The sequence below is a fragment of the Chrysemys picta genome, chromosome 5, assembly GCF_011386835.1.
Source record: "Chrysemys picta bellii isolate R12L10 chromosome 5, ASM1138683v2, whole genome shotgun sequence".
Classification (NCBI taxonomy): domain Eukaryota; kingdom Metazoa; phylum Chordata; order Testudines; family Emydidae; genus Chrysemys; species Chrysemys picta.
This window is the reverse complement of record NC_088795.1, coordinates 68,200,158-68,225,241: the sequence shown is the minus strand read 5'-3', so window position 1 is coordinate 68,225,241 and position 25,084 is coordinate 68,200,158. Positions and strand designations below refer to the sequence as shown.

The 25,084-nt window shown below is 41.2% G+C and overlaps 1 long non-coding RNA gene across 1 annotated transcript in view; it reads left to right on the top strand.

Moving 5' to 3' along the window:
- Window positions 1–24,801, top strand: part of LOC135983667 (uncharacterized) — a 92,582-nt gene extending 67,781 nt beyond the window's left edge. The window contains exon 5 of the long non-coding RNA XR_010601391.1: window positions 24,064–24,801. This is a non-coding gene — a long non-coding RNA (uncharacterized LOC135983667). The remainder of the gene's footprint in view (window positions 1–24,063) is intronic.
- Window positions 24,802–25,084: the final 283 nt, after the last annotated feature.

The window sequence follows — 25,084 nt, the reverse complement described above, 5'->3', positions numbered from 1 at the left end:
TGGCAGCAGGTACTTCACCCGGAGTGAATGAAGACCCTCCCACCCTCCCCCCCCGCCGCCAAGTGCCGCTGAAGACCCGGTAGGGAACTGTCTCCCCCACACACACATCTGACCCCAACCCACGTCCTGCCCCCGACTGCCCCCCTCAGAACCCGCAACCCATCAACCCCCCCTGCTCCTTGTCCCCTGACCACCCCCTCCCGAGACTTCCCACCCTAACTGCCCCCCAGGACCCCACCCCCTACCCAACTTGCCCCGCTCCCTGTCCCCTGACTGCCCCGACCCCGTCCTCTACCACCCCGATAGACCCCTGGAACTCCCACGTCTACCCAACCCACCCCGTTCCCCATCCCCTGACCGCCCTCCCCAGAGCCTCTGCCCCCTCTAACTGCTCACTGCCCCTTATCCAACCCCTCCTCCCAGCCCCGGCCCCCTTACCATGCTGCTGTGTAAGGATGCCGCGCGGCCGCTGGAGCTCGCAGCCCCACACCCTTACCATGCCGCAAAGTGGCAGGAGCTGCAGAGCTGCCTAGAACGCTGGCACCGGCAGCGCGGTGCACTGGGGCTCTGCGAGGGGGGGGAGTGAGGGGAGGAGCCGGGGGAGCCTCCCCAGCAGGAGCTCAGGTGGGCCGAGCAGGATGGTCCTGCGGGCCGAGCAGGATGGTCCCGCGGGCTGGATGTGGCCCGCGGACCGGAGTTTGCTCACCCGCCCGCCCTTTTAGGAACCGGTTCTACACCGACTTCTAAATTTAACAACTGGTTCTTGTGAACCGATGCGAACCGGCTCCAGCTCACTACTGGTGGTGGCCAAGTTATAATGCTGTCATTGTGCAATGCTTTTGTCTTCTCTATTTCCCTCCCCTCACAGTGTCCTCTATTTGGGAACTTGAAATATGGTAACCCTAATTCCAAAAGGAATTGCAGCAGAAGCTGCCCTATCCTGAAAATCCTTTCATGTGACTGGATTTGTGATGCTGAGGCACAGAACCTGAGGGGATCTGTAATTCTGTTTAACTTTCTGTAGATAATACAACTGGTTAGAATATGAAATCTGGGCTTATTAAATAAATCTCGTTTCAAGTAGGAGAAAGTCCGACACTGCAGTCAGACTTACCTATAGCACAGCATCTGAGACAGACTGAGCATGGAACCTAGGCTTAGAGATGATCACTTTGCTTTGTGAGAGTTTTTTCCTGCTGATAATAAATGAACAAACTCCTGAACTTCAAGCTAGGCTGTTGTATGATCAGTTTTTCACTTTATGCTGTATCCATTTTTTTCTCTTGATAGGGGTGAGCTATACTAACATTAACATGAAGTATAATGCAAGCAAATCCATACAGTATGTCTGCCAAAATAACAATGTCAATAAAGACCTGTTTTCTCATAGCACCAGCCTTCCTTCATGGTGTGCAGTCTGGCTTCCAGAGGCATATTGATACTGTATTTATTTATTTATTTTTAATTTAGCATGATGGTGGATAGTTTCCCATGTGGGCTAAGGAAAATGCTTTCATGTTAGTGAGCAGTGTGCAATATGTATCCTAACAATCTGAAATCAGAGGGAATCAGAAATCGTACTTAATCATTTATGTGGGTCCTCAATTACCATTTAGTTCTGGCATGTCTTCTTTCTGTTCTGTAAACAGAGAAAGGGCTTGAAAATTGATTTGCATTTAACTCAGCTCATTTCCATATTTCTCTCCACATGTTTGATGAAAGTTTGATTCTCTAGATAAGTAAGTGCAACTGATCGGTCATACTACTTCCTGATTATAAGTTAGGAGGCAAAGCCTAATGTTTAATGGGTTATATTGTTTCCTTCCTTTCCTCTTCTAATATTTGATATTTCACAGGTAAATTTTTTCAGTGGGACATTGCTTCATCAGGTGTAGTCTAGATTATTTAGAGTACATTTATGTTACCTATGGGGTATATCGAATATATATAACTATTTGTTCTTCGTCCTGAAGTGGGGATGAGAGGTTAAAGATTACAACTAGGTGAGGGGCATATTTCAAAAACAGATAAATTGAACAGTAGTTCTCAATTTGCTCTACATAGTGGAGAATGATTCATTGGATTTCGATTTAATTTCTTAACTTTCAGTATTATAAATGGAGCTGGTATTGCCACCTCTCAAGTGGCCCAACACTTCCCATTATAAAACTGTGTTTTCAGTTGCTTATAACTATGCCAAACTTTATTGAGCCTGAAATTTCCCATGCTAGCTTTCTGCCTCAGGCTGAACTTTTTGGAAAGTTTCAGCAAAAATGGTCTAGTCATTTTAAAGAATAAGGTTAAGGAAAATATGTTGCTTTGCCATGTTTTAAAAAAAATAATCTTGCAATAGTTTAATGGAGAAGCTCTAGCATATGACAGCAAAAAGGTGGGGGTGGAGATCAGGGTAGGTCGGGGCGGCCCGCCCACCCACCCACAGGTGGGAGTCTCCTAGTCTGTTGGAGCAGGGACTTGAAATTTGGAACAAGTGTCACATTAGTGTCAGTCTTTTGCTGTTCCCATAAAAATCTTCCCATGAAAATATGGCCAAGTTACAAACCTTTAAAATTCTCAGTTCACACATGATCACTAGAGTTTTGGAGTTTGGCAGCTAAGTTCTCCAAAGAATCTGTCTGCTCTGTGCACACTTTAGCTCAGGATTCCAGGAGCTGAGCAGGATTTTCCCTGCATTCTTGCTCCCAACTGCTGCAAATCCCTGTGGGACTGGGCCGCAGAACAGAGAACAGGGAGACTGACACTCCTGTGTTCCGAACAACCTCCCACACTGCACTGAGGAGAAGGACACAGCCTGTAATGGGGCACATACCATGCCCCTCCGGTTCGGCCCTTCTCCCCCTCTTCTTAGAGACACTTAAGGTTGGTGCAACACCCATGCTCTTTATTTGTGATCAAGTCTCCACCACCAGTTTCCAACTATATACAGACATTTTACAACAGCTTGGCCTACCACAGGCCTGGCCAGCAACAAATTAGGAGACTCCCATCTGAGCCTCCACCCTCCATTTTGCTCTCACTTCCTCCCAGCCTTATAGCTCCTGCTAACGAGGCTGGCAGGAGTCGTCAGTTACCAGGCAAGCATCAGGCTATCTACCCAGCCTCAATCCAATCCCCCTGATTGGGGCTGGAGTGGCAGGAGCTGATTAAGGCCTCTCTAGCAGCATCCTGCCACACACCTTCCCCCTTAAGTCACTGCCCCAGGGGACTTGGTCTGGCCCCTTCTCCCCCTGCCTGGGAAGCTGCTCTGGGGAGGCCCGCTGCTGTCCATTGGGTGGTCTCTGGTGTCAGTCCACCCCCAGCCACAAAAGGCACACTGGGTCGGCCGCGGACCGCCCCACAAGTCTACTGCTACCCACAGGTCCTCACACCAGTCGCAGCCTCGCAGTCACCCTCCCGGCTCCTCTCCACTTTTGGACAGCAGGGGAGCTGGGTGGGTCTGTACCTCACCCCAGCCACCTGGGCCACAGGTGCAGTTACCAGTCTTAGGGCCCAGGTCGCCTTGTCCCATCCGGCATCCATGGCCACCAACTCAAACATACACAGGAAGGCATCAGGGTCATCGGCAGGGCCCATCTTACAGAGTCCCAACCCTGGCGCGTGGCTGTGATCTCCCGGGGGACTCACCCATCGATGCAGGAGCTGCTGCTGTACACTGGCCTGCTCTCTGATGAAGTCTGAGAGGGTCTTCTGTTGTTCAGCCTGCCAGGCAAGTAACGCCTGCCACTGTGCCTGGTGAGACTGCTGGAAGGCCTGCAGGGTTTTCTGCAGCTCTTCTTGCTGTTTAGCTAGCCACTGCACAGTTCCCTCCATCCTCAGGTAGCCATGCCCTGGCAGTGGCTTTGTATCCCAGACAAGCCCCCACGTGTAATGGGGCACATGTCATGCCCCTCCAGTTCATCCCTTCTCCCCCTCTTCTCAGAGACACTTCAGGCTGGTGCGACACCCGTGCTCTTTATTTGTGATCAAGTCCCTACCACCAGTTTCCAACAGGCTTTTTACAACAGCTTGGCCTACCATAGGCCTGGCTAGCAACAGACTAGGAGACTCCCATCTCGGGTCAGGTCGGGTCGGGTCTGGTCTCCATCCCTCCTTTTGCTCTCACTTCCTCCCAGCCTTATAGCTCCTGCTAATGAGGTTGGCAGGTGAGGTCACTTACCAGGCAAGCATCAGGCTATCTACCCAGCCCTAATTGGGACTGGAGTGGCAGGAGCTGATTAAGGCCTCTCTAGCAGCACTCTGCCATGCTGACTCTAATGCAAAAGGGAAAAAAGTTGGACCTGATGTTGGTGGGGAGACTGGGGCAGGTTGGGCAAGGGTACCGGGATGGAGAGGGAAGACTGAGATTGGATGAGGAGCCAATAGAGGGAAGCAGAGGGTGCTCTAGGCATAGACAAGCTAGGCAGCTGCCTAGGGCCGCAGATTTGCAGCAAGCTGGGGTGTGATCTACACTAGCCTACTATGGCATGAGCTAAATACTCAACAGCCAAAATGCTTCTGAAATAAATATAGTCAAACTTTACTAATTCTGGGTCACTGAGAATGAAAATGATGCTTAAAATTGTTGATTGGCTCTAGTTTTCAAGATATGCTATTGGGTCAGTATATACTACCCTTGACTTGGGCACGGCGGAGGATAAGTGAGTTATAAAGGGAAGGGATCTCAATTTAAACCAGAAATGACTAAAATACATCTTTGACTGGATCTATGAATAAATCTATGACTGGGTTTGGACAGAACTTGATTTTTAGGCAAAACAATGAATGATGCAATCTGAAGCTGGTATTGCGTCATACATGATATGAATTGCATCATGTTATTCCTAGAAGTCATGGATGATGCAATCAGAACGAAGCTTACGTCACTCTGCTGAACAAATTGCCCTATATCAGCTCTAGAAATCATACAGTGTCATGCTCTCTTATTTGTCAGTGTTTGATTTTGCAAAGGGACACATTTCTGTTTAGCCAAAGTGAGCAGAGATGCCTTGTACTTGTGTGAACAGTGCAGATAACTGCACTGTTTGTGGTGAAGTGACTTTTGCATCACAAAAGTGCAGTCTAACCACTATGGTTAAGAAAGCCTATCACCTTTATTTTGGCTGCAAAATTGGAGATCAGGACAAGAGGTGGGCCACACACATATGCTGCAACACTTGTGCAACAAATCTTTGCCAGTGGTTGAACAGGAAAAGGAAATCTATGCCTTTTGCAGTGCCAATGATTTAGAGAGAGCCAACTGATCATACCAGCAATTGTTACTTCTGCATGGTGCCTCCAGTTGGGAAAGGTGTGTCAAAGAAGAAAAAGTGGACTGTGCATTATCCAAACATTCCATCAGCTATACGCCCAGTACCCCACGGAGAAGGACTGCCGGTTCCTGATGCACCAGAATCATTCTCACTTGAGTCAAACGAGGAAGAGGAAGAGGATGAAGCTTCTGGTCCCGAACCATCAATGTCACAGGACCCACATTTTCTCCCATCCTCCTCCTCTGAACCACACCTCATAACACAAGGTGAACTGAATGACCTTATCAGGGATTTGGAACTACCCAAGAGTAAGGCAGAGCTGTTTGGCTCCAGACTACAGCAGTGGAATCTCCTGGCAGGTGATGTTAGGGTTTCCGTGTTCCGTGACCGTCAAAAGGATCTTGTCCCATTCTTCTTCATGGAAGGTGATCTTGTAGCCTGCAACAGCATCGATGGTGTGATGGCAGCCCTCAACATCGTTCACGATCCAGATGAGTGGAGACTGTTCACTGATTCATCGAAGATGAGTCTTAAAGCTGTTTTACTGCCTAATGGCAATGTTTTGCCATCAATTCTAGTTGGTCATGCAGCCCATATGAAGGAAACCTATGACAACATGAAACAACTTTTGAGGTGCATAAACTATGACCAACATCAGTGGCAGCTTTGTGGTGATTTGAAGGTTGTTGCTCTCTTGCTTGGTCTGCAGACTGGATACACAAAGTACTGCTGTTTTCTCTGCGAATGGGATAGTCATGCAAGAGATTCCCACTACATCAAGAAAGATTGGCCACTCCGACAGTCATTGGAGCCTGGGAGGAAAAGTGTTCAGCATCCACCACTTGTTCAATCAAGGAAGATTTTGCTACCACCCTTACACATCAAGCTGGGTCTGATGAAGAACTTTGTCAAGGCCATTGACAAAACACAAGCAGCTTTCAAGTACCTCCGTGGAAAATTTCCAAGGTTAAGTGAAGCTAAGATAAAGGAAGGTGTCTTTGTTGGTCCTCAGATTCGTGAACTTCTTCGAGATGATGCATTTGACCATGCACTGCGTGGCAAGGAAAAGACGGCATGGAAAGCCTTCCAGTTAGTGGCAATAAATTTTCTTGGAAACAACAAGGCAGACAACTACAGGTTGTTGGTGGAAAACCTCCTCAAGTCATACAAAAGCCTTGGTTGCAACATGTCACTAAAGATACATTTTTTGCACTCTCATCTAGATTTTTTTCCACCGAACTGCGGAGCAGTGAGCGACGAGCATGGCGACTGATTTCACCAGGACATTGCAACAATGGAGAAATGCTATCAGGGCAAATGGAGCCCATCAATGCTTGCAGACTATTGTTGGACAGTGACAAGAGATGCTCCATTTAATGAATACAAGAGACAAGCCAAGAAGCGCCGAGTAGACACTGAATAGGACTAAACTATGTACATAATAGTTTTTTGCCTTTTGTTTCATAATAAATTTTATTTATATAACCCTTTTGCTGATTTTTAAAGTGTTACATAAACAGGACAGGTGAAATATTATCATGTAAAGCAACCATAAACACATGAAAAGACCTAGGTTTACAATTTATGATTAAAACTACATAATATACATAGACATAAAATGTAAAAACTTAAATATCTTAGAAACAGTAGCCAATCAGTTGTTTTAATTGTCATATTTGAATTCAGCACATGAAAATACATAATAAATAGCACATTTTATCTCTGAAGCAGACGACTTCTCTGGTCCAAGAGGTGAAGATATTTGAATCACTTGGTAATAGTGATCATAACGTAATAAAATTTAACATCCCTGTGGGTGGGGGGGAACACCAGAGCAGGTCACCATGGTAGCATTTAATTTCAGAAAGGGAAACTACACAAAACTGAGGATGTTCGTTAAACAGAAATTAAAAGGTACAGCACCAAAAGTGAAATTGCTGCAAGCTGCATGGAAACTTCTTAAAGACAACATAATAGAGACTCAATTTAAATGTATACCCCAGATTAAAAAACAGAGTAAGAGAACCAAAAAAGTGTCACCCTGGCTAAACAACAATTGGCTGAACTTGCCGCGTCAGCAGGTAAATAAACTGGCCCAGCCCACTAGGGTGCTTACTGTGGCGAGCCGCGTGCCGAACGTTGCCGACCCCTGTTTTAAAGGATAGTCTTACCAAAGACGTTGGTTTTGAGAGTTCAGCAATCTAGCCCTTCATTTGCTGAATTTATGGACACTTGATTAAAATTTGGGTTTTTTTGCCACAAGATCTCAGAGTTTGAATTTAAAGCAACTTTTCAACCTCTGTTAGCAGCAATAGATTTTTCCCTTCTCACTATCTACTTGCTATTGGCCTCATTCCAGTCCCATTGAAGTCTGACAAAAATCCCATTGACTGCAGTGAGATCAGAAGCAAGCCCTGCATGTGGTTTTAAAAAATATTAATAATATCTTGCCTTGTATCACGTCTTCTATCCCCAATAGTCCCACAGTGCTTTTTTCAATAAAACTGCACTTTAAAGAAGTACAGACAGAGCAATGTGGTGATACACAACCGGCAGAGCTGAAAAGGATTAAATTGTTACATGGTCATTCCAGTGTAATAGCGTTCACAGCTTGTAATTTGCAATGGATTCTGTTATCACTACCCCTAATAAAAAAAAATGATTATCTTCTCTTCTAAGCACACAATAACAGTGTAGGTCAGGATGTAGTGTTGCAGTCCTTCAGCAAAATGGTGGGAAACCCCCTCATGTTCCCATTGAATTAAATGAGCAGTTGAGGGTGTCTTGCTGTTCATGCTGTGGCTAGTGGTATGGTCTCTCAGTCAGTATTATGTATCTCTGTGAGTCTGACTTAGAAACTGCTTAGAAACTGTGGTGTATTTGAAAGCTTATGTTTATAGGAGATAAATGCATTCTCCTAATGCATTGCAAAACCTGAAGGTGCAATGATGTTTATTGAGGAATCAGGGTAAAAATCTAAGGAAGAGTTAAAGAGACATGAAAGTTAATGAAAGAAGAATCATTAAAGGTTTGTCTTAAAGAATAAGCTCCCTAAATTTTAGTTATTTATCCAAAAAATCTGAACTTCTTGGGTTTGCAGAAGTGAGCCATGAATCTTGTGAGTCTTTCTCATGGCATTTTTGGCATTTCCAATTCTGGTTCTACACAAAACCAGAAAATGCAGAGGTGGAATGCAATATGGAAAAATGGTCACATTTTATTTTCAGGGTACATTTTGAATCCTTATAAAGGATTAATAAATGATGAATAGATTTCTTAATAAATGGTAAAAAATAGAAATTATAGAAATATAGGACTGGAAGAGGCCTTTATAGGTCATCTAGTCCAGTCCCCTGCACTGAGGCAGGTCTAGTATTATCTATAATCATAATTCAACAGGTCACTAGGTTGTTTATAACAATGACTTATAACATCTATAACCTCTTCCACTGATATGCTTATAATCATCTCTAACACATATTCCTCATGCCTGTAACATAACAACACCAATTAATCATTTATTAACCCTTTATAAACTATTTATCAGTGTACCCTTAGAATAGAGTGTGACTGGAAGCATAATTATCATGTAAGCCTTTTTGACCCTTCAAAATATGTCTGATTTGAGTTTTCAGCACAGGCTTCAATCATTTGTCAAATCAATTTGCCTGTCCCCAGAAATAATATGCACTGAAAATACTCAGCTAATAAGGATTAGAGGCAGTCAAAAAAATGGGATTTTTTTTTTTTGAGGAAAACATTTGTGAAAAAACAATTTCCCTGTTTTTGTCAAAGAATTTCAAAATTAATATTTTTATAACCTGGTCTAGCAAGGCCAGGAAAAAAACTGTCTTTTGTGCAAAGTAACAAAGGGTCAAATTTAACCTTGACTTAAATGGACGTACAGAAGAGATGAATTTGGCCCAACGTTTTTAGAAATCGTGACAATTATTCCATGAGAATAGTTACAGGGAAGTGGTCACAGTCATAGCCAAATTCCCCATTTAGTTAAGTGCTATGTGGTGAGACTATCTCACGCTGCAAAGCACTTCACAATATTTTCCATTTTAAGTAACAGCAGAAATTGCAAGATGCATTTGTAGTGGATCTACTCCCAGAATTGTGGCTCATCTCCTTACATTGTCCTTATTCAATCTTGAATATTTCTGTGCAACCTCCAGTGTAAGTGTGATTTCCACTTGGCCACACTCCAAGGCTGATTGTACTCACCAAGACAAATCTTTCTCCACTCTGACAGCTATTGGACAACATAATGTCAGAGTACAACCTTCTGTTATTCTTGAACATTGCAAGCTGGCAATCACAGCCATTATCCTATTCTAGGCTACCTGATGTGAGGAATATAGATGACTACCAGTACATTGGAAACACTAACTGTGAACTACTTTCCAAGCATGTAATCAATTTTGAAGGAGGATTTAGCAGTGATGGAATTTTCATTTTTTTCATATTAAAACTTCTGCAGCTTTAAAGTTGAACGATACTTAAGTCTGTGACTTCCAGGAAGGGACATCCTAGTGTTATTGTAATTGTGGATACGTTGGAGTCTTCTAATATCAGCCATTCTGTTTTCTATTGCAGCTATCCCATCTAATTATAGCCAGCATTTTATGTCTTGCTTCATTTAGTGCTCCCTTTCCTGTAGTAAGCTGGTGACAATGCATTTCTGTGTCTGCAAAAGAAAGACGGAGATTTATCAGCCCTAAACTAAATAATATTCTAGACATATACAATGCAACGACATTTATTGCTTCTCATATTTTACTTTTGTTAGAATTTTAAATCGGAATGATGGAATAATAAAAAAAAAATACTGCACATAGATTATTTACTTTCTAAAGGCAGACTCAAGACAAAATTATTTCCCCCCCTCTTGTTCCTTGCCAGATAACTTGCACATTGCTGCAATGAAGCGTCTGTCAAAGTTTTCCTTTCAAACAGCTTTCAGAGGTTTCTCACTTGGCAATTAAATATTGGCCCTGTCTCAAACCTGGCATAGAGGTGCTCACTTCAAAATCAGGATTTTAAATATAATTCTAAACATTGATTTCACTTATACCCATCCTCATGCCCTGAGTTTTGTGACTGAATATCTTGATGATCTTCCCAGCATGATGAAGTTGAATTCTAAGACGTCATTTTTAGTTCCATATAACTTTTCAGTCTTTTAGCTTTCTTGATAGAATTTGGCAAGTTTTGTCCTCAGTCTGAATTTTCTTTTAAGTTTGAGCCAAAACAGTTCAATTATTTTTCAGAATGAAAACAGTGGGAAAAAATAACACAAATAAAACACTTTTCCTATTGTATAAAAATATTGAACAGCTTTGGCACATCAGTGGTAAACGATAGGAGCTTGGTATTTGGTAGAGATATTATCCATACGTTGAGGAGATATGCTTCAGAGGTATCGATAGGTTAAAATGATCACTGTTTCTCTTTTCACTCTCTTTGAACTATTTAAATCTTGAACCTAAAATAGAGTTCAGCACAACAACTCTAAGAGGCCAGGCTAAGTTTCCAGGGCTACCGGTTAGGAAAAAAAAATGTTTTACTTAAATAATAGGCAAATAAAGATGATAAACAGGGAAATGCATGTTTCAAGTCACTTTTCAGACTAGGGTCACATTCACTGACCCAAGCCAAATTTTGTATGTTTTTAACATCTATGATAACCATGGTATGATCAAGCATGTTGCCTCGTGTGGTGTAGATAAGAGGAAAGGAAAGCTTTTACTCAATACTGCAAATTTCACACATTTCACACATTTCATTTACTATACAAATTCTCTCTCATATATCTTTTCTGTTTTGAGAGAGAACACCTTTGTTCTAAGGAAATGTTCATCGGGAGGAAAACAAAACTGCACACCATCTACCTAGGATTTTTCACAGTTCTCAGAATTCCATTTATGACACCCTGAGAAGAAAATGTGAGGAAGTGTGATCTAAAGGCCAGTGAATGGGGAACAAAAATTGCAAACTCCTGGGTTCTAATAACCTCAGCTCTTTCACTGACTCATGGTATAGCCAGGGGCATATTCTTCAGCTCTCCCTGCCTCACTTTACCAAATTGAAAGTGAATATAGTAGCATTTACCTGCTATATCGTACAGGTTTGTCATAACACTTAAATAAGTTCCTTCCTGTTTGCTTCCATCCATTGTGCTGATCAAAGCAAAGAAAAACCTCAGAAAACACTTTAGCAATGCAAAGCAGAAAAGAAAGTACATGAAGGGCTTCCTCAAAAATTATTATTTATTATTTATAATTTCATTTATTGGTAGCTGAATGGATATGGTAATTGGGCCAAGTCTCTGTGCAGTCTCCCTCAATGAAATTGTTGTATGCAAATAAGCTGTGGAGTCAGGATGGTGACTGGTTGAGTTACCTCTGATATTACAATGGTTTAGGACCCTTGGCATGGCATACATATCTTACCATAGCTGAAAGCCCATGCTGTCATATGGGTGTAATTCATGATGTCAAAATGTCTGAGAACTCAAAAAAAATGGGATAGTAACAGATCGCAAATGCCAGTTATGATTGAAACTGCTGATATTCAAAACACAATAAGCTTCCAGCCATGCTTGTAGCTGTTTCTACTTTTTTACACCAACCCAACAGACATTGTAGGCTTCAGAGTGACACACAGACAATAACAACCCTGGAATCTTATTATACAGATTACTTATTTGTAAAAACAGTGCATCAAACTTGGGATGATTCAGGGAGGCTGAGTGGCTGATTGGGAAGCAACATTTGTATAATATAGTTAATCAAAGTATGACATAGGGAACTCCCTTGTTTTTTAAGCTTCAGCACTGAAAAACCTTTCTTTTCAAGTATTTGCCATCTGTATTCAGAAACTATTTCTGTGGAATTGGCTTTAACATTATGCCAAACAAGTTGTCATGAATTTTGCATTTATGTGATGATTCTTGAGCATTTTCACATACCTTTTTGCTACAGATACAGAATTGTTTACATATTTATGCAATCTATCATAACAAAATAAACACACTGCTGTGCCACAGCTCATTTATGGTAGTCTTCATAGGAAAACAGAACGCAGTATATGAGATGTAGTTTGCATATTGATGCTTTGAACATGGAAAGAGCTATATAATACTAAATATTTTGAAAAACCCTATATTTTACTAAGTACTCTGAAAACTCTGGTCCCAGGTGTCTCAAATTAGGCACCTAAATTAGTGCATTCTTCTGACATTACTTTCTCTGTGCCTCAATTCCCTGTCTGTAAAATGTGGATAACAACATCCCCATAACCAATAAAGATGTTGCAAAAATAAATTCAGTGTTTGTGAAGCACTCAGCTACTATAGTGATGAATGCCATAGAAAATCCCATATGAAAACTAATAATTCTGCCTTGAGAACAGGGTTTGAATAGCATGCAGTAAATAAGACCTGGGACTAACTTTGAATGGCAAAGTGAAAACAAAATATTGAATAGCTGCTCACTCAACTGAGCACTGTCTATCCTGTGTACTGAATGAGGCAGAGGTCCTTTGGAAAAATAGAATATGATCATGGAAATAAAGACTGTATCATAATTCATGCACACAAGAGGGGCCGAATTAAGGTTGCACAGGTGATCTTAATTCTGGCATTTCCTAACTTTTGAGTGCTTGACTTTGCAACCTTAACATTGTGTAATAAATATACGAACTAAAGCAGCTGAAGTGTGACTCTCCAGTGTTTTTATTGCAGTCCACAAAAGTATGCAGTAGTACAATCAAAATAGCCATGTGCACATCCTTCAGCATATTAATAACTATAAGAAAGTGTAGGAGCTCTGAAATCCATTAGTACTTTTGCGTTTCTTACAAATTAACCACTTTATTGTGATATGTGAAACAACACACATGAAAGTTGTTTCATGTACTTGGTGTGCCTCATATGATGAGGCCATGATAGTATAAAAATGTGCACTTCAAATAGGAGAGAAGCTCTTATTCAGCAAAATACTTAACGTTAAGTACATGTTTAAATCCTTCTCTATATAGCAAAGCTTTTTAGTATGTGCTTAAGGCTCATTGAAGCCAATGGGACATAAGTACATCCTTAAAATTAAGCATATGCATCAGTACTTTGCAAGTCAGAAACAATTGAGTGTTTCACCCAGTAAAGAGATTTGCAAAAGAACTAAAAGTAAATTTACTGACAAGAGGGCAAGTAAAGTGTCTCAGGCTAAGCAATGTGTTGGCAAGAGGCAGGAATATTCAAAGGGCAGCTAGAGTCCTGAGAGTCTTACTCTATAATCAGTGTGCTTCTCCTGTGTAAAAAGATTTAACTACTCTCTGTATCATCTCTTTCACATCAATACATTAGAAGCAAGAGGAAGACCAAAGACAGGGTAGGCCCACTGCTCAGTGAAGAGGGAGAAACAGTAACAGGAAACTTGGAAATGGCAGAGATGCTTAATGACTTCTTTGTTTTGGTCTTCACCGAGAAGTCTGAAGGAATGCCTAACATAGTGAATGCTAATGGGAAGGGGGTAGGTTTAGCAGATAAAATAAAAAAAGAACAAGTTAAAAATCACTTAGAAAAATTAGATGCCTGCAAGTCACCAGGGCCTGATGAAATGCATCCTAGAATACTCAAGGAGCTAATAGAGGAGGTATCTGAACCTCTAGCTATTATCTTTGGAAAATCCTGGGAGATGGGAGAGATTCCAGAAGACTGGAAAAGGGCAAATATAGTGCCCATCTATAAAAAGGGAAATAAAAATAACCTAGGAAACTACAGACCAGTTAGTTTAACTTCTCTGCCAGGGAAGATAATGGAGCAAGTAATTAAGGAAATCATCTGCAAACACTTGGAAGGTGGTAAGGTGATAGAGAATAGCCAGCATGGATTTGTAAAGAACAAATCGTGTCAAACCAATCTGATAGCTTTCTTTGATAGGATAACGAGTCTTGTGGATAAGGGAGAAGCTGTGGATGTGGTATACCTAGACTTTAGAAAGGCATTTGATACGGTCTCGCATGATATTCTTATCGATAAACTAGGCAAATACAATTTAGATGGGGCACTGTCTTATCTAAGTAAAAGTTCTGCAACTTTCTGTAAATGCAAAGTTAACATAAAAATCCTATCAAATAGCTAATTGGTCAAAAACCTCTAGCAACAAAACCAGTTACTATAAGGTGGGTGCATAACTGGCTGGATAACCGTACTCAGAGAGTTGTTATTAATAGTTCCCAATCCTGCTGGAAAGGCATAACAAGTGGGGTTCCGCAGGGGTCTGTTTTGGGACCGGCTCTGTTCAATATCTTCATTAACGACTTAGATATTGACATAGAAAGTACGCTTATTAAGTTTGCAGATGATACCAAACTGGGAGGGATTGTAACTGCTTTGGAGGACAGGGTCATAATTCAAAATGATCTGGACAAATTGGAGAAATGGTCTGAGGTAAACAGGATGAAGTTTAACAAAGACAAATGCAAAGTGCTCCACTTAGGAAGAAAAAATCAGTTTCACACATACAGAATGGGAAGAGACTGTCTAGGAAGGAGTACGGCAGAAAGGGATCTAGGGGTTATAGTGGATCACAAGCTAAATATGAGTCAACAGTGTGATGCTGTTGCAAAAAAAATAAACGTCATTCTGGGATGTATTAACAGGTGTTGTGAGCAAGACACAAGAAGTCATTCTTCCGCTCTACTCTGCGCTGGTTAGGCCTCAGCTGGAGTATTGTGTCCAGTTCTGGGCACCGCATTTCAAGAAAGATGTGGAGAAATTGGAGATGGTCCAGAGAAGAGCAACAAGAATGATTAAAGGTCTTGAGAGCATGACCTATGAAGGAAGGCTGAAAGAATTGGGTTTGTTTAGTTTGGAAAAGAGAAGACTGAGAGGGGACATGATAGCAGTTTTCAGGTATCTAAAAGGGTGTCATAAGGGGGAGGGAGAAAACTTGTTCACCTTAGCCTCTAAGGATAGAACAAGAAGCAATGGGCTTAAACTGCAGCAAGGGAGGTTTAGGTTGGACATTCGGAAAAAGTTCCTAACTGTCAGGGTGGTTAAACACTGGAATAAATTGCCTAGGGAGGTTGTGGAATCTCCATCTCTGGAGATATTTAAGAGTAAGTTAGATAAATGTCTATCAGGGATGGTCTAGACCACATGTGTCAAACTCAAGGCCCGCGGGCCACATCCGGCCCGCCATACAATTATATCCGGCCCGCGAAATCGTTTTATATATCTGTTTTTAATGGCCCTGTGATATGACGCCCCAATAACACACACTACAAATCCCATGATGCAGTGCAATTGCCGCCAACGGCAAGCCGCGGTTCAAGTTCGCGGTCTGTTGATGTATACAACGCTAATCTCAAATCAAAGCTAGACCCCAACAATGGCCAAGAGAAAAATTGATTCTGAAAACCGAGGCTTTCAAAGCCGGTGGGAGAATGAGTATATGTTTACTGAAATTGCAGGTAAACCAGTGTGTCTCCTTTGCGGGAGTAATATCGCTGTAATGAAGGAGTATAACCTAAGACGGCACTACGAGACGAAACATGAGAACAAATTCAAAAACCTGAGCGCAGGACAGAAGCTACAAAAGGTAGAGGAGTTGAAGAAGAATTTGACATCCCAGCAGACGTTTTTCACCAAAGCAAAATCACAAAGTGAAGCTGCTGTGAAAGCAAGTTTCATTGTGGCCGAAGAGATCGCCAAATCAGGACGGCCGTTTACCGAGGGGGAATTCGTAAAGAATTGTATGATGAAAGTGTGCGACGTCCTTTGTCCAGATAAAACGCGAGCGTTTGCAAATGTAAGCCTCAGCAGAAACACTGTTGCTAATCGGGTTTGTGAGATGGCGACTGATTTGAAAACACAGTTGATTGAAAGAGCAAAAGATTTTGTTGCATACTCCCTTGCCGTGGATGAAACTACTGACGCGACTGACACTGCACAGCTGGCGATATTTATCCGTGGTGTGGATTCCAATTTGTGCGTAACAGAGGAAATACTGGACATTAAATCGATGCACGGGACAACGAAAGGAGAAGACATCTTTGGAAATGTATTTCAAAGTGTAACCGACATGAAACTGCCGTGGGAAAAACTCGTTGGACTTACAACAGATGGCGCACCTGCTATGTGTGGTGAAAAAAATGGACTGGTGGGAAGGATGCGCTCAAAGATGCGGGAGGAGAACTGTGCCGGTGAGTTGACAGTGTATCACTGCATCATACACCAGGAATCGCTGAGTGCTAAAGTCCTAAAAATGGATCATGTGATGAACACTGTAACACAAACCGTCAACTTTATCAGAGCCCACGGTTTAAATCACCACCAATTCCAGTCTTTTCTGCGGGAAATAGATAGCGAGTTTGGTGATATGCCATATCATACGGAGGTCCGGTGGCTAAGTCGGGAAAAAGTTCTCAAAAGACACTTTGAGCTGCGAGAGGAAATCTGCCAGTTCATGGACAGTAAGGGGAAAGACTGCACAGTTCTGCGGGATGAAAAGTGGAAATGTGAGTTGGCGTTCCTGGCTGACATAACGTCGCATCTTAGCGCTTTAAACCTTCAACTCCAGGGACGGGAGCACATAATAACCGATATGCATGATGCAGTGAAGGCATTTCAAGTGAAGCTGCGCTTATGGGAGACACAAATGCACCAATGCAACTTGTCTCACTTTCCCTGTTGCCAAGTAATACGGAACCAAGAAAGTGCCACAGTTTTCCCAAATGCCACCTTTGCTGAAAAACTCAGCGCGCTGCGCACTGAGTTCGCACGGCGCTTCAGTGACTTTGAGGCACAGAAAAGTAACTTCGAGCTGCTTCGCAACCCATTTGCAGTCGATGTGGAAACCGCACCTGTAGAAATGCAGATGGAGCTGATAGAACTGCAATGTAACGGGACACTGAAGGCAAAGTACGACACTGCGGGGCCAGCACAGTTCACTCGCTTCATTCCTGAAGCGATGCCGCAGCTCCGCCAACATGCGGCTCGAATCCTGTCCATGTTTGGCAGCACATATCTGTGCGAGCAGCTGTTCTCTGTGATGAAAATTAACAAAACGTCACACAGGAGTCGCCTCACTGATGAACACCTGCAATCGATCCTGAGAATCTTCACAACACAGAACCTAACCCCAAACATAAACGAACTTGTTGCAAAGAAAAGACTCCAAGTATCAGGCTCTGACTAAATAGGACAAGAAAATGGAATGTTATGATTTGTTACGATTATACTTTTGCTTTAAATTCAATTTTTTATTTATATTTTCAGATTTTTTTAATATTCCAGCATGTACAGATTTTGAATGTATTGTATTGACAGGATATTTTTTTATGAAGAGCAAAATATTTTAAGTTGAAATGTATTTATTTTGGAATGATATCCTGTATTTTGGTTCATATTAATGGTTAAAAAACATAAATATTTAGTCTGTTAAATAAATGGTTATACTGTTCGGCCCGCGAGTTTTGAGTTTTGGCCCCCTGTGCAATTGAGTTTGACACCCCTGGTCTAGACAGTATTTGGTCCTGCCATGAGGGCGGGGACTGGACTCGATGACCTCTCCAGGTCCCTTCCAGTCCTAGAATCTATGAATCAAGCTTCTGAATGAATGGAAAATGAGATCATTTTTAAAATAGTCAAAGTTGTTTATCCAGTTATGCCATGCTGAAGAGCAACTCACTTCTTTTAGCTACACATTTTTGGGACTCTGAATGCTCACAGTGAATGGGAAAATCACAAAGAACAAATTAGGTAATGCGAATACATTAGATATATTTTAAGCCCGAAATTGCCTATTTCATGTAATTGTTCAGCAAAAAAGGTGAATTATTACACTGTCTTTCAATAATGCCATTCTGATTAAATGTTTTCCAATGAGGCAAATTTTATTAATAGGGAAAAGAACACATTTTGCATAATGAGAAATGAATAAACATGTGGTTTGACCTGCCTATCCTTAACTAAGTAAATAGTTTTGACAATCAATTAATGCTACAGTAGGACATGTCTAATGTTTAAATACAATATTTCTTTCTCATGTTTGGTGAAAGAACAAGTGGGCATTAATGTAGAGATTTAGAGTCCAATTTTCCAAAGTAACTTCTAAACTTGATACCTTCAGTTTTAAGCATACATGTTTTGTCATTGCAAATTCTGGGCACCCAAAATTCCCAAACTATGACTTTTAGAACAATCTGCAGATCACAGACACTGAGGCCCAGATCCGCGAAGGGACTTAGATGCTGTGACTGTGAGCATTGCAATGAATAACTTCTACGTGCCTGGAAAAATCACAGAAACAACACTGTGATCCACAAAACCTGTGTTAGGTGCCTGAGCTCCCTATACAATGAATGGGAAGAGATAGGCCCGTACTTAGAGTGAGACCCACAAAAGCCAGCATGCCAGGTGGACAGCCACCTAAGGTAGCCAGTGGGAGATGCTGATGAGGGGTGTGTTCTAAGCCCTTTCCCTCCAATGAAGCTAGGTGCCTATCTCTGCTAGTGATCCACAAACAGGAACCCCTCTTCTGGAGTCAGACAGCTTAGGCACCTAACCTAAGTTGTTTCTTGTGAGGAGTGATATAACTGCCTCACTCTACCCAGCAGGAGGTACTGGTGGTGCCACTGCTTCCTGCCTTATAACTTTTAGCCCAGTGGTTAGAACACTCACCTGGGGTATGGAAGACCCAGGTTCAATTCCCTGCAGTGCCTGAAGGGGAGAAATGGTTTGAACAGAGGTCTCCCATCTTTCAGGAGTGTGGACTACAGGATGCTCTGATGTGTGTCTCCTTCAATCTTTCCTATTCCACTATGTATAAATACTTAAATAGTCATTGGGACACACACACAGAGAGAGAATGACACTGTAGCCTGGTGGTGGGAGATGGGAGACCCAGGGTTCGCTCCTCCTGCTCCATCACGCTTTAATTATTTATCCTAAATGGAGCAGCTTCAACAGGAGAGACTGAATACTGGAATATCCCATAGCTCAGTAGTTAGAGCATGCTCATTAGAACTGGGAGACCCCTGTTCAAATCCTTTCTCCCACTCAGGCAGAGGGGGTGGGGGCTTGAACCAGAGTCTCTTATAGCCCAGGTGAGTGCTCTAATCACTGAACTAAAAGTTATAAGGTGGGTGCTGCCAACTGGATTGCTCCTAGGTTTAGGTGGGAGATAGGTGCCTGGACACCTAGATTGAGGTGGAAGTGTACATGTCCAGAGGCAGAAACTTAGGCACTAAGAAAGTTTAGGTGCTTACAAGGTTTGACGGGAGCTTTGTGGATTGCAGTGGAGCCTAAAACTGGAATGTAGGCACCTAAACCCCCGATTTAGGGGTCTAAGTACCTTTGTAGCATGGGACCTGACTGTATTACAAACATTTGACCCTACAGTGGGTGGTATTAATAAAGCAGCTGGAGGGGATTGGCCGGTAAGTATCAGGGATTTTGGCTTGATGCTGCTGCTGCTGCTTTTTTTTTTTTTTTTTTTTTTTTTTGCATCATGTTCCTGCTAGATCTGAAGTCAGGAAGATTGCATAGAGGAATATTCTGAATGAATGAGCTTGTTAGAAAGCCAATGGATTGGTGTTGCCTGGTACTCTACTTATTCTGGATTGTGGGGATTTTGATTGGTATTTTCTTCTGAATCCCATCATTGTGGACTTCACAATCAACAGAATTAACCAATTCTGTTTGAAGGCTGTGACACTGGGTTACAACGGTGCTATAATAACTTCAGGGCAATAATATTTATGTTATTATTTCTATCACAAATTGTAAGTGTGCATTTTGTTCAATTCAGTCTCTTAAAGTGATTCAGACTAAAATTATCCAAATAGTGTAAAATGAGTAGCTTATATGGGAATATAGCCACTATATAAAATTTCAAATGGTATGTTTCAAGAGGGTTTCATTTTGATAGATTTTATAGTAATGTCTCTTTATCAAGATGAAGATTTCAGAAGATAATTTTTTGACTTATAGTCTAGTTCTGAAATAGGAAGGTAGAAGAAAGAAGGAAGAAGAAAGTGGAGAGATGAAACTCATAATAAGTTTGAATTGATTTTTAATTGTGCTGATGATAGAAGATTGAGTGACTTGTTTTGTTGCTAGAGGTTTTTGACCAATTAGCTATTTGATAGGATTTTTATATTAACTTTGCGTTTACAGAAAGTTGCAGAACTTTTACTTAGATAAGACAGTGCCAGTTTCATCAAATGTGATCTTATGTATCCAGACTTTTATGGGGGGGAAGTTGTCACATAAAATATCTTTAAATTTGCTAATTTAATTCCAAACTGATGCTAGCCAAGGATGACCTAATTCAAACCTGATTGAACCAAGTTGAATGGCTCCAACTTAGGACATGCACGTGATTTGTCAAAACATTTTGGAGGAAAGGGCTATAAGGGTGAGTAAGTGAAGGTCACAAAGTATAAGAATCAAGGATAAGACTTTCCCTTCATCAGGCTACCTGCGGCAAGACTCACATTCCAGAATCTCCAAGAAAGATCACATTGGGGAGAGGAAGTCATGACATCAACAACCAACCAACTCCAGCCCGTGACCAGTTGTTCCCTACATTCAAAGAAGGCCCACTAACAAGAAACACCATGCCTGCAGAACATACCCTCTGGTTCCTTGTCGGCAGTTCCAGCTCCTACAGTATGAGAGTCCAGAATACTGTGAGATCTGAAGATTTTTCAGCACTCTGTTATCTTAAGTATCTTAATTTTCCATTTTTCTATTTTTGTGTTTGTTTTTTATTAACTGGGAGACATCCCAGACATCTGAACTGAAAATGTGGTTGTGTGCATGAATGTGTGTGAGTGCTCTACAAGAGCACATGGGAAGGTGGCTGAAAAAAATGTTCCTTAGGTTTAAACAGCCCTAAATGTTGTCTCATAAAGATATTCAACAAGGTGTGTTCTGTGCTTAGAAGTCCTAGAAAGCTTGAGCTTGTCATTTGCAATTTTTGGTAACTAAGAATTGTCAAACTTCTGCTAATCCAGAGTGATCTGGTAAGGTCCATATTACAATATTTCTGCTGGAGAGATGAGGGGAGGAAGATGGGGGTTAGCAACCACATAAAACTGAATTCTAAGACAGAAGCTTTATATTTAGGTTGTGGTACAGATAGTTGGTATTAGTCTGGTTTCAGTATTAAGCTATTTAACAATTCAAATTATAGATGTAATGTCATGAAACTGAGTCTGCAGGGTTCCTGGTATGTAATCATGCTCCAACCCTTAGCCTGATAACTTGCTGGCATCAGAACTCTTTGGGCCAATCAACAGTTCCAGTATTCCGCCATTTGGGGACTCTGGGTGGAGTCTCCTATTTGAGTTGGGCTTCATTCTCCCTACTTAAGCCTCAAGGAGGAACAGGAAGTTGTCTGTACAACTGGGCTCCACCCTGCTTTGGACTGCTCACCCAGTGCTACCTGCTCTTGTCTCCTGGTCCTGATCTCCTGGTTTCCTGAATTGGCCTAGTTCCTGGTATTTGACTCTCAGTTCCTGACCTCTGACTCATCTCCTAATACCAACCTCCTGGTCTGTTGACCTGGCCTGATTCCTGGTATCCGATTCTTGTCTCCTGATTTTCTGGTTCTGAACCCTTGCTGGCATGGGGACCTGGATCGCCACCCTTTACTAACCACTAGGCCGGCTGCCTATGTCCTGGCCCTGACATTTGATTCACTTTTTGTTCTGTGTTGGGATTTATAATCAAGAAGACAGCCGCCTTCTTAGAATTTGTGTAAAGATTGGTTATTTTTGGTATTAATTTGATGATTTAACTCCAATGTGATTGGATCTCAGTTTGATTTTTTTGATTGTTGTAATGCTTTATTGTTCACTTTAATATTATTAATAGTAGCTTAGCTTTGGTGATATACTGATTTTTGTTTAAACGCTTGAATAAAATTTATAAAATGTTCTGAGTCACATTTCTGTAAATCAGCAACATGGCAATCTTTCCCAGCACTGTACACTTCTTTAATCTACCTTGCTCTATTATGATTCTCTATTCCCTTCTCCATATAGCTTGTCTCTCCATTCTGCAGCAGAAAATGTTATGAAATATGGGAAGTTTTAATCAGCATGCTGATGTTGCAGACTTGATATAGCCATTTGAATAGTCATTTCTATTTCAGTGTTTGCAGATTTTTGGCTACTAATTCCTTTGAAGTGTGAAATCCATTGTTCTGCTAGAATACCTAGAACAATGCAGGGGGAAAAATATAACTGTAATGGAATTTTAGCTTGCTGATTCAAAATTGTAGCATTGGACAGATATGTAAATAATGGAGTTATTTATACCATCTGTCACTCTACCTTATCCAGGAAATAATTCAGTAGTTCTTACACACAATTGTGCCTGGTACCTATTTTGATGGGTGATAACTGTAAAACATTGCCAGTGTCAAGAACTGAAGCTATTGCTCTCATTTCTTATTTTAATGGATTGGAAAGTGCTGAGAACAAAGGCTCATACGTGATGCAAATCTTGGACTTGATTAGCATCCATTCTGGAAATATGTAGCACAAGCGAGGAACTGCACAGCTTTGTTTCTAAGAGTCCATAATCATATGCACAAGCAATTTGTAACTGAAGATGAAAAGGAAAAAATATCTTTAATGTTTTGGAACTGATCAGGCTTACATCCAACTGGTTGCAGGCATTCTTTGTGAGCATTAAAATTGAACATTCAGAGAATTTTAAATAAGTATGCAGCAGATTTGCTAAGTATCTGTTTTAACAACATTTTATTTTTCCTCACATTTAAAAATAAATTGTCTTTTGTAAACGATATGATTCATTCCAAAAGGTGTTTTTTAAGTAAAATGTTTCCAGAGAGTTAAAGGTTGCTGTATTTTTGGAACATGTGCTTCCACTGCTTTATCATCTGCTTCTTGTTTTGTTTTCCTAGGGCCATTTACAAGAATCTGTTTTTATATCCTTTCTTCTGTTAAACTGGGGAGAGCCTGCGTAGGCCAGACACTATGGAAAATTATTAGTTTTCTAACTGTGATCACTGTCATATACATACCTTGGACTAAATCCTTAACTCTGGCTGTGCCAAGGGTCAGGAGTACTCCCATATATAGCAGCTCCACATCAACTCTGTTGATCCTGAGAACAGTTTGCTGGCGGGATGTGGGATTGTATGGACTCCATATGCACTCCACTGGAGTAAAGTGCAGAGATTGGAGATGAGTGAGAATGAGAACTTCATGTGAATTAGATCTCAGTCATCCCAAGCAGCTCTCTCACAGATACAAACAGCCTGTGGTCGTTATTGCCTGTCTGATCTCCATAGAAAATTTGACAAAATTGACGTGTTCCTGATGGAAACTCACTGGACAATTTTTGCCCAGTTCTACCTTTAAACTCTTTTATTTAACCATACTCACATTTTTTAATCCAGACCATGTCTAGACCACCAAACTCCTGTCAATTTACTTTTGGTATTCCAGTCCTCCCTATGGCTTTCAGTACCTTGGAGAGTTCACATTTATTCAGATTCCCTTTGCAATGTCTTGTTTCTTAGGCCAAAGTCCAACAAAGCACTTAACCGTGGGCCAAACTTTTACCATGTTAATAGTCCCATAGATTAGGTTTGTAACTGTATCCTTGACTGGGTTTATACAGATGGAGGAGTTTTATGAAAACAGGTCTCTTTCTGTCTTAGAATGTTTGCCAGCACTCCTGCTCATGTGAAAGAAATGAACTATCATAAAAAACCTGTTAACTTTATTTTCCTTGTTTTCTCAGTTGCCATTCTTTGGTCTGGATTGGAGATTTCTGTCTCCTTACCCCTATGGAGCACCTTACTACAAAGACCCAAATCTTCAGGCTTTTATTGAGGCTTTGCTTAGGCATGAGGATTTAGGCCTATAAGCAAAGTTTCATTCTGAGTTCACTCAAAAACTGTTTCCACTGTAAATGTGTGTGTATTCTGTAATTGTCAATCAACTTAAAATAGATTTGATGTTAATGTGAAGAAAGGCAAAAATGATTCAGTTAATATATTATATCTATGTTATTCACACACACTGAACAATATGATGCACAATTTCTCGTTTTCCTATGCATTTTACGCAGATAATCTGGTTTGAGATTTCCTTTAGACTCCTAAAAAGTAAGGTTATGATTTCAATTTGTTCCTTTTTTTATTAAAGCCTCAGTACCTCTTGGGCCTGATTTCACCTTTCCACCCTCTTCTAAAATCCTGTCCCTTTGGTATTTTTAAAGTGCCCCCTCCTATGTCAGATAATATAGACATTTAAAGGTGATCGTTGTGGACATAATGATTTCCTCCTACCCCTTAGCTTTAAGTGGGGAAGGACTACCAGTACTGTTTTCAATGTTTACTTTTGATGTATTGTCTGCTGAACATTTCAGGAGAATCCTGGTTATCTGTAAAAATGTCAGTATCATCCTCTCAATGAATTAATCAAGTTCCAAACCCTAGCTATCCTGAGAACATTATTCTAGATCACTTGTTTGTTAATTTTAGTGGGGAGGAGGGGGTGGGTTGTTTTAAGATATCATTATAGGAAGATTTCAGTGTGTGCATGATACAATTGTTGAAAGCCAAGGAGACTTCAATTAGTTTTTTTCATACATACAGAATGAACTCTCTCTACTGCTTTCCATAATGAATCATTACATTGCTATGCAGGTTTCTCCATATCCTCATAAAGATCCTACATATAGCTTTCCGTTAATACATCTTTGACAAAGTCACTGAGAGGGAAAAATGTATTTAAATAACGGGCCTCTGGTTCTCTAT